A 13,865-nucleotide genomic window follows, 5' to 3' on the forward strand; every position below is an offset into this window, starting at 1 on the left:
ATTCACTTGCATTGTATAGACCTACAAAGCTGATTTGTTTTCTGCATATGAAAGAAAGTCATACACATCTGGGATGGCATGGATGTAAGTGAACGACGAGAGAATTTTAATTTCTTGGTTAACTATCCCTTTAAGGTTATTTAAAAGTAAATAACCTCATCTCAAGCCACACAATAGTTCAAATGTTGATAGTTCAGCTGACAAACATTCAAAAATACATCAGGCTAAAACAGATTTCAGTAGACAAAAAAAACCTTTAGACCTTCAGACAGATCACACACAGCCTCATTTTTAATCAGGAAAAATTTAAAATGCCGTCTAGCCTAAGGTCTATGATTTTTGCCTTAACAAGCACAAAAACGCTTGTCATGCAGACATGTGTTTAGCTGCACTGACAATAAATTCTGTGTGAACTTTGGGAAAATCAACTTTTCTAACCTGCTTCTATCACGTACGATACTTCAGCTAAATTTCACTTCTTTATTTGGCGATTCATGGTCTCAAACCGAATGACACAGCAAAAGAGCAAACACATTGATGTCTCGACGGGAAGATGGATGCTGCACAACCCGTCCACTTCATTTCTTTTACCTTTGAATAGCTGCGTCATTTATTGCCTGGAGACAAAGCCCAGCTCAAGTTTCATTTTACCATGTTCATTATTTGCTCTTAAAAATGTGTGCAGGATAGATGAAAGAAAGAAAAGTCCTCCAGGAACTACACCAAACTTCATAACAACACATGAAGTGTTTGGAGACATTCGTCAGCCTGCGGACGTGAGGGAAAGCAGGCATCATAAATCTGAGAATTCAAGTCTTCTAGTTTCAGTTCCTAAAGCTCTGTCTGTGCACACGCTTGTCCTACTTTAGCAGTACGTGACAGAATAAAAATGCAACTTCCGCAGTACCTCCATTCAGCTGTTAAACAACTAAAACAACATTAGGAATGCTGTTGTGTATGATCAGAACATTAAGTCAAAAGTAATTGGATTAGGTTTCAGTTTTCCCCCACACAGTGCTGGTAATATGATTTTCATGAAATTTCACATTTCATTTGAGGTGTTTGCTGAGGCAAGCATCACTACTACCATTGCTCATGCTTGAGATTTGGGATTTATAAAACCCCAAACCCCAGAATTAAACTTTGGCACACAACTCTTTCCGCATCGTTTGTGCAACAGACATGAATGATACCTCAAATCATGCGGCTTGTTGAAGAGGTGTGCTATTTAATAAGTGAGCAGCCAGAACCCAGAAAACTCTACCAAATACTTAGCAATGCCCTAGAAACTAGGACTGGGTAAAAAAAAATGGTTTTCCCTATTAATCACGGTCTGCATTACGTTGATTGCAATGGATGGGTCGATCATAAGACAACCACTGATTGATTTGTTAAAAGATAAAAAATAAGAAATATAAACTACACTACTAAAATCAATCTTAAAGATCACTTTTTACTCTATCAATTTGGTACCCACTCACGGTTTGACTGACTGTCAGGCAGCTTATTGTGCATTCTCTGAGAGCGTTTAAATATTTGCAGTAATGCGTATACGATAATTGATTATTATGGGTGTGCAGCACAGTGGTCAAATACTGTTGTTTATATTGTGCTCTATAAATAATTTGATTGATTAATAAAATATACTTCAAAATATTTGTGAAAATGCCTGTCTTGGCGAGGCATTCATGTCTAGAGTGAAAGTAAACAGTGAGACAAATATGTATGAAAATATCAGATTTTAAGTCAAATAGACCTGCCGCTGTCTAGTATGTAATTAAAGGAATATTCTGGGCTCAATACAAGTTGAGCTCAATTGACAGCATTTGTGGCATAATATTGATTACCAAAGAAATTTAGTTTTTTACTTGAAAACATCTGGGTTCCAGTGATGCACTTACAATGGAAGTGAATGGGGCCCATATGTAAATGTTAAAATACTCACTGTTTCAAAAGTATAGCCACAGGACATAAACAATATGCATGTAAACATGATCTTAGTGTGATAAAATCACTTCCATTGTCTATTCTGTGTAAAGTTATAGCCGATTGTACAACTTCGTTGTCAAACCCTAAAACAAATGTACACATTTTAATTTAAACCAATTTACAGCTCAAATAATACATTCGTTTTTGACAGAAGAATTAATGTAAGTGCTTTTATAAAACTATTAGCTTTACATTTCTGCTTTTAAAACCTCGAAAAAATTGCCCCATTGTAAGTGCCTCACTGTAACCTCGATTTTTCCTCTTTTTTTTTTTTTTTTTTTAAATAAAAGGTACCAGTAATGAATTTTGCCACAAATGCTGTCGATTGAACCCGGAATAATACTTCAGTTTTAATCAAACAACAATAACAAGTAAACCAGTCACTGCTCTTGGCTGGATAACTTAAACTGCTTTAAAAATTATTAATGCATTATAATCATACAGTGAAGACTAATTTAAGTTGATTTATGTTACATTTAAATACTTTTTTAATATCTGATTTAGGGGTGGAACGGTTCACTCACCTCACGATTTGGTTAGTTTCATGATACTGGGCTCACGGTTTGGTTCGGTTTACGATTCATTGAACTAAGCCTGAATCAAGTAAAGTTTAGATTGAAAGTTTTATTATTATTATCACTTTAAAGAGATATGCAAAGCATTTAAAATTTAGCACTATTATTAAAAGTGCTATATGATCCATCAGAGATGTACTGGATTTAAAAATCAACCTACGGCAGAGCAATGGTGACACCAAATATTTAATGGAAGAGCATGCTTATTCCTACAGAAATGTACTGAACAAATCAAATCAGACATGACATTTGAAATAGCATAGCATTATTACACATATGCAGCATTAAATACAGTATATTGTAGATTAATATGGCACTATCATTAAACCTCTGTAAACTTCAATTTTCTCTAGTGCAGTCAGAGCAGATCACCTGGAGAATCATCTAAAATAAGTGTCCTAAGTTTGGTTAAGATTTGCTTCTGTAATAGGAATTTGTGAAAAATCCTAACTTAACTCATCAGATAACTTAGATAGGAAGTTTTCTGTAATATACCCTCCCAGATCCCTCCCAGCTAAAAAGGTGCTTCTCTCCCGCTCACTGTATTACATTTGCTTCCATGGTTTCAATTACAGTTTACGCAGATTATCACATTTTAGAGCTCATCGTGTGCATTGAAACAATTTCTATGTGTATGCCCGCATTACGTAGGCTTAGGACTTTGTGCCTATTTGATTCAAATGCTTGTAAAATAATTTAAAAATTAACAAATAAAAAACATCCAATCACCACGATGCATAGTCACATTTGCCACGAAATACTGTTACATCCCTAATCTGAATGTTAACTTCAGCTGAAAAGCTGTAAAACTTGCTAACACATGCGGTTAATGTAAATGTTGAACGTGTTAATTGTTCTTAAATGAGATTAATGTGTTTACCAAGATCTGAAACGGTTGAAATAGGGCAGAACCTTAGCGAGATCAAGTAATGGAGAAAATACCACTTAACCGTATTTCTTTTTACAAAACAAACACAGATGGGACCTGTGAAAAGCTGCATTCACATGACTCATTATACTGAAGCATCAGCGTCGCCCCGGTGCTGTTTTGTCCTTCTTTCTTACCGACAGTTTGGATAAATGATCCTTTATGTTTTCAGTGCCAGCGCTAAAAGCAAAACAAAACATTCTCTGCAATAGCTTTTCATTTGGAGTTCAAAACTAATATAGTTGAATGATGAGTTTTAATGCCCATTGTCCAAAATTATATAGTCAAATTAAATCACATTTGAAACCTGTGATTGATCACAATTAACTAAGAAAAAACATGTGATTCATTGTGATTAAATATTTTGCTCTGTTGCTTATAATTTGTTTCTTTGTTCTTCATTAAACATTGTTTAGTTGTCTTGAATAATTAATAACATATTAAATTGATTAAACCGTTTACTCTAGTTAGTATTTTGTTGAGGTATCAAAATTGACATTATAACTGATTTATACCTAAATTCATTGTAATTAAATCAAGATCTGAATCAAAACAGGAAATCTGTCTCAATACCCAGCTATACAAGCAATGTTCCCTCTAACTTTTTTCCTTGCTGAGCAAATCTTATTTCTATTGGGCAGACCCTTCAGCCACCTGAGCAGAATATTATATGTTTTAACAAATAAATAAAGAGCAGCGAGTGGCTTTTTTTTCAATATTGTTGTTTCATTAATATTAACAACATAATTGACAGCAGCAGATCTAATAGGCAGCATTTGTGAGTTTACTCTGCACAGTCTTTTGCAGAGATCCAATATTTTGACACATACCTGATTTGTCCTTTATACCGAACAAGCAGCTTATAGGGAACAGTGCCTACAAGCAACCTCCCAGAACACCTTAAAAACCACTTATCAATGCCCTACCAACTGCCAACAAAACTACTGCCAAACAATGCCATAGCAACCACTAACAAAACCTGAGCTATTGCCTAACAACACACCATCACCCACTTAGAACAACATAGCAACTGCCTAGCAACATGCTAATCACTCCAAGCACCGCAGCAACTGCATAGCAATGTCCTGGCAACCACCCACAACACCCTTAAATCGTAGTGGTGAGTTTAAATCAAGTTTCCGCTTTGTTAAATCATGCATCAGTGTCAATGAACTTCCTTCTCAATCTTAATTAGTTGTTCTTGTGGATGTTTCTGGGAAATTTTATGACATATTGCATATCCCTCTCAAATAGGTAGTCACACCCCTTACTCATCCTTGGGTACTTGCACCGATCTCTAGTGCGTGTGGTCGATTAAATCAGATAACTGCTGTACTCCTGTGTGTCCAGTGAATCACCGCTTGCCTTGACCTTGCCTGCTGGTCTGTCCTGATATTATGGCGCCTTCTGACACCGAACACACAGACACACACACCTGTTTGCCACAATCTCTCTCATTACGTCCAGTCAACAATGAGTCACTGGCCCCTAATGGCCTTTTACGACTCTTCGACTGCAGCAGAAATATAACTGTGCTCAAAGAATTATGTCACATTAAAAACCCTCAATGATCCCCGCAGGCATCTGACATTCGGGGAAAAAGAGATAGTTTGAAGGAAATTGGATGGAAATTGGCTTCTCAAGGCACAGAGCGAGATAGATGAATGTAGAGGTGCCGAGTGATGTCACAAGAGAAGGTCACAGCCCAGCATGCAGTGGGCCGGAAAGAGACAATAGCTCTGGTCCAAACCCTAATTTGCTGCCTTGCTGCCCAATAGCTGCATCCCAAGTAGAATGTGTCTGATTCAAAATGTTCTATATAGAAAGGAACTCCATCCAGCTTACTGTACAAATAGCACTCCTCACACGAAGTGCAAAGAAGTCTCAAAATTGAAGCTGTAAATTGAACCCATTTATTGCAGCATGTATACATATACCATTCAGTGTGTTGGTTCAAGTGTGAAAACATAATTTTTAAATGCTGGTAACTGGTTAATTCTGTTACCATTTTGTAAAAATGCAAAAATGAAATTAAACTTGGTGATGCGAGTGTTTCGGCGTGTTAGTCTAACAAACAAACACACATCAAAAGCAGACAAATTTGTGGTAACAGTGATTATTTTTAACTTTTCATTAATACTTTTCAGTATTGAACTAATTCTATTTAGTAATCAACATTTCTCTCACTTTGTTTACTAACTTGGATTTCTTTTTTTTTCTTGAAACAAGCCATCTTGGAGGCAACATAATTAGGTTGACTACCTTTAGGAAAAGTCTTTTGGATCTCTTAAAATGCTGCCTATGTAGGCAGCTCAAAAGTTTTCAGAACAGAGTGCATATCATTAGAGGAAGTAGATCCTAAAAAATATTTGAAGGTCTGGGCAAAGCTGCTGTTCCGTGTACAGCTTCGAGACCTTTCTTCTAGAATGCCACTGTAGTGTTTCCTTAGAGGACAAAACGAATCAAGGAAGTCAGTCTTATCTTAGACTCGTTGACCAAGAGATACAGAGGGGAAATCCCTTGAAAAGCTTCAGCTTATCAGAGCTTTTGTTTGGGGAAGAGAGAACACGCAAGAAAGGATCTTGACATGGGCTGGGTGTTCTTATCAGAGACAAAAACACAGTAACACAGCTTGATCACACCTTATACAGAAAAGAACAGAGAATATAGGAGAACCACAGAGAGAGCGAATAAACGACTCAGTTACTAACGTAACCTCGGTTCCCTGAGAAGAGGGAACGAGTATTGCATAAGAAGCTTACGCTATGGGAAAACTCCGTTTCTCGAGAAACATTGAAGTCTTTATGTAAAACGCATTGCAGCTGCACAGCAGACAGCAATGAGCGAGGCAGCTCGGTCATTGGCTGTGCTGCGGCAACTTGCTCGAACCAATGACGGGCGACTCTGAGCAGCTGACCAATGAGCGCTTCACGCCACAGCTCAGAGCCCGCCAAGATTGGCGTGGCTAAGGCTATATATTAGGTGCCCCGTCATGAGAGTTCTTTACGTTCAATCGACTGAAGCGACTGACCAAGCACAAGCACGGCAGCTTACGCAATACTCGTTCCCTCCTCTCAGGGAACCGAGGTTACGTTAGTAACCGAGTCGTTCCCTCTTGAGAGGTCTCTCCTATTGTGTAAGTAGCTTATGCTATGGGAACACCATGCAAAACGCCGTGCGTGCTGACTTCGCTCTATAAAGCCAGAGGCAGATGCCTGAGCCTTAAAGCAAAGTGATTATTCAACGAGCCGGCCAACGGCGAGCTATATAATGGGATAATACAGAGCGCCTTTGCCCCAAGGTGGCCCATGGTGGGACGCTCATTGTAAAAACACAAATATCTTATGTACTGATTTTTCTATTTACTGATATGCATAAAAAACTCTAAGTCAGTCAGAGACGGACCTTATAAGGGAGGATATAATGCTCAGCATACACGTACTCCAGTCCATACTACAGTCCGGCTGATAGAATGTTGGAATGCAATGAGGGGACTTGTAGGTTATAAAACCTGATAAATGTCGAAGGCGAGGCCCAGCCTGCCGCCGCACAAATATCCTCAATGGGTATCCCACTCGACCACGCCCACGAGGAGGCCATGCTCCTCTTAGAGTGAGCTCTGACGCCTAAGGAGCATTGAAGGCCCTTGGCTTCATAAGCCAGCGCTATAGCATCTACTATCCAGCGCGATATTCTTTGCTTTGAAACTGCGAGACCTTTAGTGCGGCCGCCAAAGCATACGAATAATTGTTCCGTCTGTCTGAATGAGGCAGAAAGTTCCAAGTATACTCTGAGCGCCCTGACCGGGCAGAGTAAATTAGCGTCGCTTTCGTCTGCTGGAGACGATAGCGCTGCCAGAGATATCACCTGTACTCTGAAGGGTGTGGAGAGCACTTTAGGAATATACCCGTGCTTTGGCCTAAGGACAACTCTGCAGTCGTTAGGTCCAAATTCGGTTTGGAGAGGTTCGAACGGGGCACTCTTGAGTGCGTCCAGGACCGTGGCCTGGTCCCAGAACGGTACGGAGGGTTCATCCTCCTAGCGCCTCTTAGGAAACGAATGATTAGGTCGTTTTTCCCTAATGAGCGTTCTTTATCAGGATTGTGTGACGCTGCTATGGCAGCCACATAGACTTTGAGCGTGGAGGGTGTGCGGCCCGCCTCCAGCAGCTCTTGCAAAAGGCGAGTACACTTGGTATCTCGCACGATTTGGGGTTCAAGCTCTTGGTATCACACCAGTCACTGAACACTTTCCACTTTTGGGCATATAAGCGCCTCGTAGAGGGCGCTCGTGCCTCAGTGATGGTTCTCAACACTCCGCTGGGGAGGTTCTCTGGAACCCGTTGAGGGGCCATGCATGAAGGGCCCACAGATCGGGGCGGGGATGAAGAATCATCCCGTTGGCCTGCCTGAGGAGGTCCAGCCTCAACGGAATCGGCCATGGGGCAGATTGCATCATCTGCATAAGTTCTGGAAACCACGTCTGGTTCTTCCAGAGTGGGGCTACCAGGAGCACTGCACATTTCACCTCCCTGATCCGACTGATGACCTGAGGTAGCATCGCGATCGGGGAAAAGCATACAAGGGCGGCTCGGCCAGACTTGGGCGAGCGCGTCCGTGCTCTTTGAGAAGAAAAGAGGGCAGTGCGCATTTTCCCTGGAGGCGAAGAGGTCGACCTCTGCCTCGCCAAAGGCTTGCCATAACCACTGAACCGTCAGGGGGTGGAAAGACCATTCTCCTGGGAGAACTTTGTCTCTGGACAGCATGTCCGCTCCCTGGTTCAGGACGCCTGGCACATGCACTGCTCTCAGTGAGCGCAGGTTGTGCTGTGACCATAAGATGAGCTCCCTGGCCATAGAGTGCAGGGAGCTCGACCTGAGTCCACCCTGGCGATTTATATACGATACTACCGTCATGTTGTCCGTTCGGACCAGGACGTGTTCGTTTTCAGGTACGGAAGCAGGGCTCTGAGAGCCAAGGCGACCGCTTTCATTTCCAGACAGTTTATATGTAGAGCTTTTCGGGTTTGACCAAAAACCGGAGACAGGCCTGTCCTCGTAAAGGGCCCCCATCCTATTTTGGAGGCATCTGTCGTGATCATTTTTCTCCGTGTGTTCACGCCCAGACTCACGCCGGTTTGATACCAGTCGACGGCCTTCCAGGGCGTCAGGGCTTTTATACAGCCGTGATTCGCTCTGATTAAAAAGTGGCCCGAGCGCCACGCGTGAGTGGGGACACGGCTCTTGAGCCAGCGTTGGAGAGGACGCATGTGCAACAATACTAGCTGGAGTACAGCTGATGCCGAGGCCATGAGACCAAGCATCCTTTGAAATCGTTTGACGGGGGCGCGCGCGCGCCTGCTCTGAATGATGTTGCAAGGCGCCGAATAGCGAGCGCGCGCTCTGATGAGAGGCGTGCCGTCATCTGCACTGAGTCTAGCACTATTCCCAGAAAATAGATATTCTGGCTGGGGGATAGCACGCTCTTTGCAAAATTGATTCTCATACCCAGGCATTCTAGATGGCTGATAATCCAAGATCTGTGCGTCGTTAACTGACTCTCTGATTGTGCTAGGATTAGCCAATCGTCGAGGTAATTCAGTATTCGCACACCCCGCTGTCTCAGGGGGGAAAGTGCTGCGTCCATACATTTCGTGAATGTACGGGGGGGGGGCAATGATAGGCGAATGGTAGTACTGTGTACTGGTATGACTGTCCCTCGAGCGAATCTCAGAAATGGCCTGTGATGAGGCGCTATCGAATGTGAAAGTAAGCGTCTTTCAAATCCACTGATAGAAACCAATCCCGGGCGAACTTGCGCGAGGATATGTTTGGTTGTTAACATTCTGAACGAGCGAATCATTAAAGCTTTGTTCAGATGTCTGAGATCTAGGATGGGGCGGAGACCACCGTCCTTTTCGGGACGAGAAAGTAGCGCCTGTAAAAACCGCCTCGCTCATAGAGGGAGGAACAGTTTCTATAAGCCCTTCTCTATCAGTTTGAGCACCTCGGTGCGTAGAACATGTGAAACATCTTTCCTCACTTTCGTCTCGACCACCGCTGAAAAGCGGGGTGGTCTGCGAGCGAATTGAAGCGAGTAACCATGTTTTATTATGTTCAAAACCCATTTTGGCATGTCGGGGATTTTTTCCCAGGCTTTTGCTCGCACAGATATGGGCTGAATGCTGGCTGGGGGCGTGTCGCAGTGACGTATGGGCCCTGCCGGCAAATTGCCTTGTGCTAACACTGAGCTTACAGCTCTCAGAGGCGCGGGAGTGCACTGAGCAGCTTTGTTGAGTGCCGAGTGCAGGGGTGCGTGTGAGATTACAGGCGCGCTATCTCCGTAATGCTCGCAGCATGAGCTGGAGAAATGTTTGAAACTTTATAGATAGTGTTTACGGGTCGGGGTGCATACATAGTAATAAGCACGCGCACCACTTTCATAAAGCTTCCCGTTCTTAGCGGGGAGTTTCTTGGCTCGCGCGTCGCATCTGTGATGCTCGCGGCATGAGCCAGAGAACTGTTTGAAACTGTATGGGCAGCGCTTATGGGTGGGGGTGCATATACCGTAGTAGGCACACGCGCCATTTTCATAAAGCCTCCCGCTCGCGGCGGGGGGTTTTTGGGCATGCATACAGTGTTTGTGTGTAGGGGTGCATGCATGACAGCAGGCACGCGTGCTACCTTTATAGTATTTCCCGCTTTTACTGGGAAAGTGTTTATATCTGTGGGAACAGTGCTTGTGTGTAGTGGTGCATAAATGACAATAGGCACACAATCCACATTTATGGGGAGTCCAGCTTGAGCTGGGGAAGTATTTGGCACTGTTTGGACAGTATTGATATGTGGGAATGCGCACTTTAGTGTGGACACGTGACCCCTTAGTGACATAGGCAGAAAATGACTCTTTTTGTGATTTCTGTGCGTTGCCGTTAAAACGTTGTTTGATTGCAGGTGAGCGAGTTCTGTGACTGGCCCATTGACTGCTGTACAGACATTTCCAGCCGCCTGTAAGGGGACTGGGTAATGCCTTCAGGAACCACTTGTCCAGCCGTCTGCGGGCGGGTTCTTCCGGAGAAGACCAGTCGAGCCCGAGGTCTTCCACGGCTTTGGACAGGATGTGGACGATCTCTGAGTCCATGCTGGTGCCCGTGCTCGTGTCCGCTAATGTCGACGGCGCGGGGTCGAAGGCCGAGCCCGGCCAGTCGTCGGATGCAGCGTCAATGGAAAGGCTGTCATCCTTTTCACCGTCGTCCCCTGAAGCGCCGAACGAGACGAGACCCACCGCTCCGGAGGGGTGCTGGTCTGCCTGCATGAATTTAACTGGCGGCAGGGATTCCTCGGGTGGTGGTGAAGCATGCGGGGACTGGCCCGGAGTGACGTCACTGAAGTCCGCGTGCTCTGGCGGCCTCTGTGAGCGCCGCTTTTTCTTGAGCGGCTCGAACAGAGGGGATGGCAGCACGGTGGTAGCAGGCTCGTTCGCGGCGAAGGCGGAAAAGCGAGCGTGCAGCTCGGTGAGGCCCAGGAAGTCACATTCGGGGCATCCGCCTCGAGTGAGAGCAGCTTCTGCGTGGTCAGGTCCCAGGCAGTGAGCGCAGAAAATGTGACGGTCCCCGTCAGGAAGAGGGCCTCTGCACGAGGCGCAGGTCGAAGGCATTTGAAACAACGCCTCGAATTTGCTCTTTTACTAAATGACAAAAAAGCGTCGCAGAGGCGAACACTTGCAAAGTAGCTTAGTAAAAGGATATCAAGGTGATGCGCGCCGGATGGCGTAGCAGAAGGCTTTGAAGGCGGCTGAAGGCGCCGGCGTCCTCGTAGCAGTCCTGCTGTAGGCTTGTCGACGGCGGCTGAAAAGACTCCAATAATCCGGAGGATCCAGCGAAGAGAAGGTCTTTGCTGAAGGAGATTAAATCTAAAGAACTCTCATGACGGGGCGCCTAATATATAGCCTTAGCCACGCCAATCCTGGCGGGCTCTGAGCGCGCGGGCGTGAAACGCGCTCATTGGTCAGAGTCCAATTCAGAGTCGCCCCGTCATTGGTTCGAGCAAGTTGCCGCAGCACAGCCAATGACCGAGCTGCCACGCTCATTGCTGTCTGCTGTGCAGCTGCAATGCGTTTTACATAAAGACTTCAATATTTCTCGAGAAACGGAGTTTTCCCATAGCGTAAGCTACTTACGCAATAGGAGAGACCTCTCGAGAGGGAACTACTGTAACTTTTGATATTTCATTTTAAATTGTCCCAGTTTTGTGCCTTTCCACAGAAGAAAAGTGGCTCAGGGTTGGACAAAAAAAATTGTCTTTCCCAAGTAAAAAAGAAAAAAAAAGAAATACTGAATAGAAAAAAAATCCTGTTAAAATTACAGTAAAAACTGACAGCTGTGGTTGCCAGAAATTCACTGTAAAAAATACAATGTTTCAGGATTTATGAATGCCATATTGGTGTCTATATATTTTATAGTTGACTGCCATATATACAGTATCATTTAATGATATAATGTTAATATATTATCCTACTGGAACTAAAAATAGCTGCTTTCACTTTAATGTACTGTTAACCACCATAGTAACATAAGTGGCACATCAAAAGGCCATATGATGACTTCACTAAGAATAACATTTTATCATTTTTGTGAATTTGTTCAGACATAAATTGCTAGAGCGCATCATTTATACAATGTTTCATGACCTCCTGTCATTTACAAATGAATTTATTCAATCACACGTACAAAGAAAATATGTACAAATATACTCAAAAAAGATAACTCTTACGCTGAACTTGGTTCAGTCATGGACAGTGGTTCCACATGTTCGAAATTAGTTTTTATAATTTATAATTCCTAAGCAACCTTAACTCAAATACTCTGTGTATAGGGAACCTAATTGAATTGGGCAAACCCAAGAAAATCAGACATGTAAAAGTAACGCAAATGAATTGCTTTTATTTCTTTAGGAACTAGCTAATGACAGCGAATGTTAGCATGCTAAATACATGCTGGTGTGAGGCAAAACAGAGTGCAGTGGTGACTATGCTATGGTTAGTACAGCAACCTCTCAATGGAGAGAGCAATAAATTAGGGCTAGCGATTTAACGCATTAATTCAGTGTGATTAATTGTATTAAAAATAACGCGTAAAACAAATTTACGCAATTAATCGCAATGCCACCAGATTGTAATAAGAAAGATTCCTGAGAAATGCAAGATTGTAGTACTACCGGTTTACACCAGAGGGCAGTTATTGAAATTTCAGCTGTGTGGCAACGCGCAGTTTATACAGTGAACAAAATAACACTTCAGCAGACAGAAGAACACAAACATGCGTTACGTTCAAAACACTTGATGAAGAGCAAATCCGATCTAAGGTATCACAAGATGTGTTCTAAGAATTAAACTATATTTAACTTGACACTGTGACCAAAAAATGTTGTTTATGATGCGACGCATCCGAGACACTACACAAGCATGTCTGATGCTTGTTGAAATTGACGGGTCCTTAAACAAGCCCTCACAATAAATCTCCAACTGATTTACAAATTCACTTGTGAAATGGATTGCTATGAACTGTATGCCAATGATTGACTTATGATCAATAATATGGTAGTAAACAATACATTGTATTCTAAAGCCACTTTTTGTATTGTCTTATCAATGATTAACTCTTCTGCCACAAGAATGTAATGCACTTTATCTGAATTATATATATATATATATATATATATATATATATATATATATATATATATAATTTTAATATTTAAAAGATAACTATGTATAATTATATCATCATTATATATTGATGAAAATTCTTTAAATTCTCTCACCATCATGTCGCTCCAAACCCCCATGACATTTTTTAATTTGCTTTCATTTGCAATTAATTTGCTTTCATCATTAATTATTGTTATATGAGGGGCTTTCTCAGCAATTATTTGTATATGCTATTAATCAGGATTAATTAAATCGGGACATGTAATTCATTTGATAAATTTTATCGATTGACAGCCCTACAATAAATGTAATGTATCTCATGTATCTCCTAAGATCAAGCTCCCATCTTCAATATAATGGTAAACAAAAACAAACAAAATAACACTTAATTTTAACAATTAATCTCCCTATCGATTCCCAAGCAAAGCATGCTGAAAACCATAAATCCCTTGCCCAATTTCAGTTAACCAAACTAAAATATTCAAATGTTTTAAAGTAAACATTTTTTATTTCATTAAACAACTCCATAAATTATGTTCACTGTACAACGAAGGATTCTGTAAACCTAACAACAGTGAAAGTTAATTTTTTCAGTGCATGTTCTCAGAACAAGAAGAAAGGCTCATACTCAAAGATGTCATGCTTGTTTGTGGACAGGTTATGTAG

At 42.3% G+C, this 13,865-nt stretch overlaps 1 protein-coding gene across 1 annotated transcript in view; it reads right to left on the reverse strand.

Annotated features, from left to right (window-relative positions):
• Positions 1-13,865, reverse strand: part of pepd (peptidase D) — a 71,179-nt gene that overhangs the window by 22,072 nt on the left and 35,242 nt on the right. The window lies entirely within an intron of this gene.

Source organism: Xyrauchen texanus, chromosome 29, assembly GCF_025860055.1.
Source record: "Xyrauchen texanus isolate HMW12.3.18 chromosome 29, RBS_HiC_50CHRs, whole genome shotgun sequence".
Classification (NCBI taxonomy): Eukaryota; Metazoa; Chordata; class Actinopteri; order Cypriniformes; family Catostomidae; genus Xyrauchen; species Xyrauchen texanus.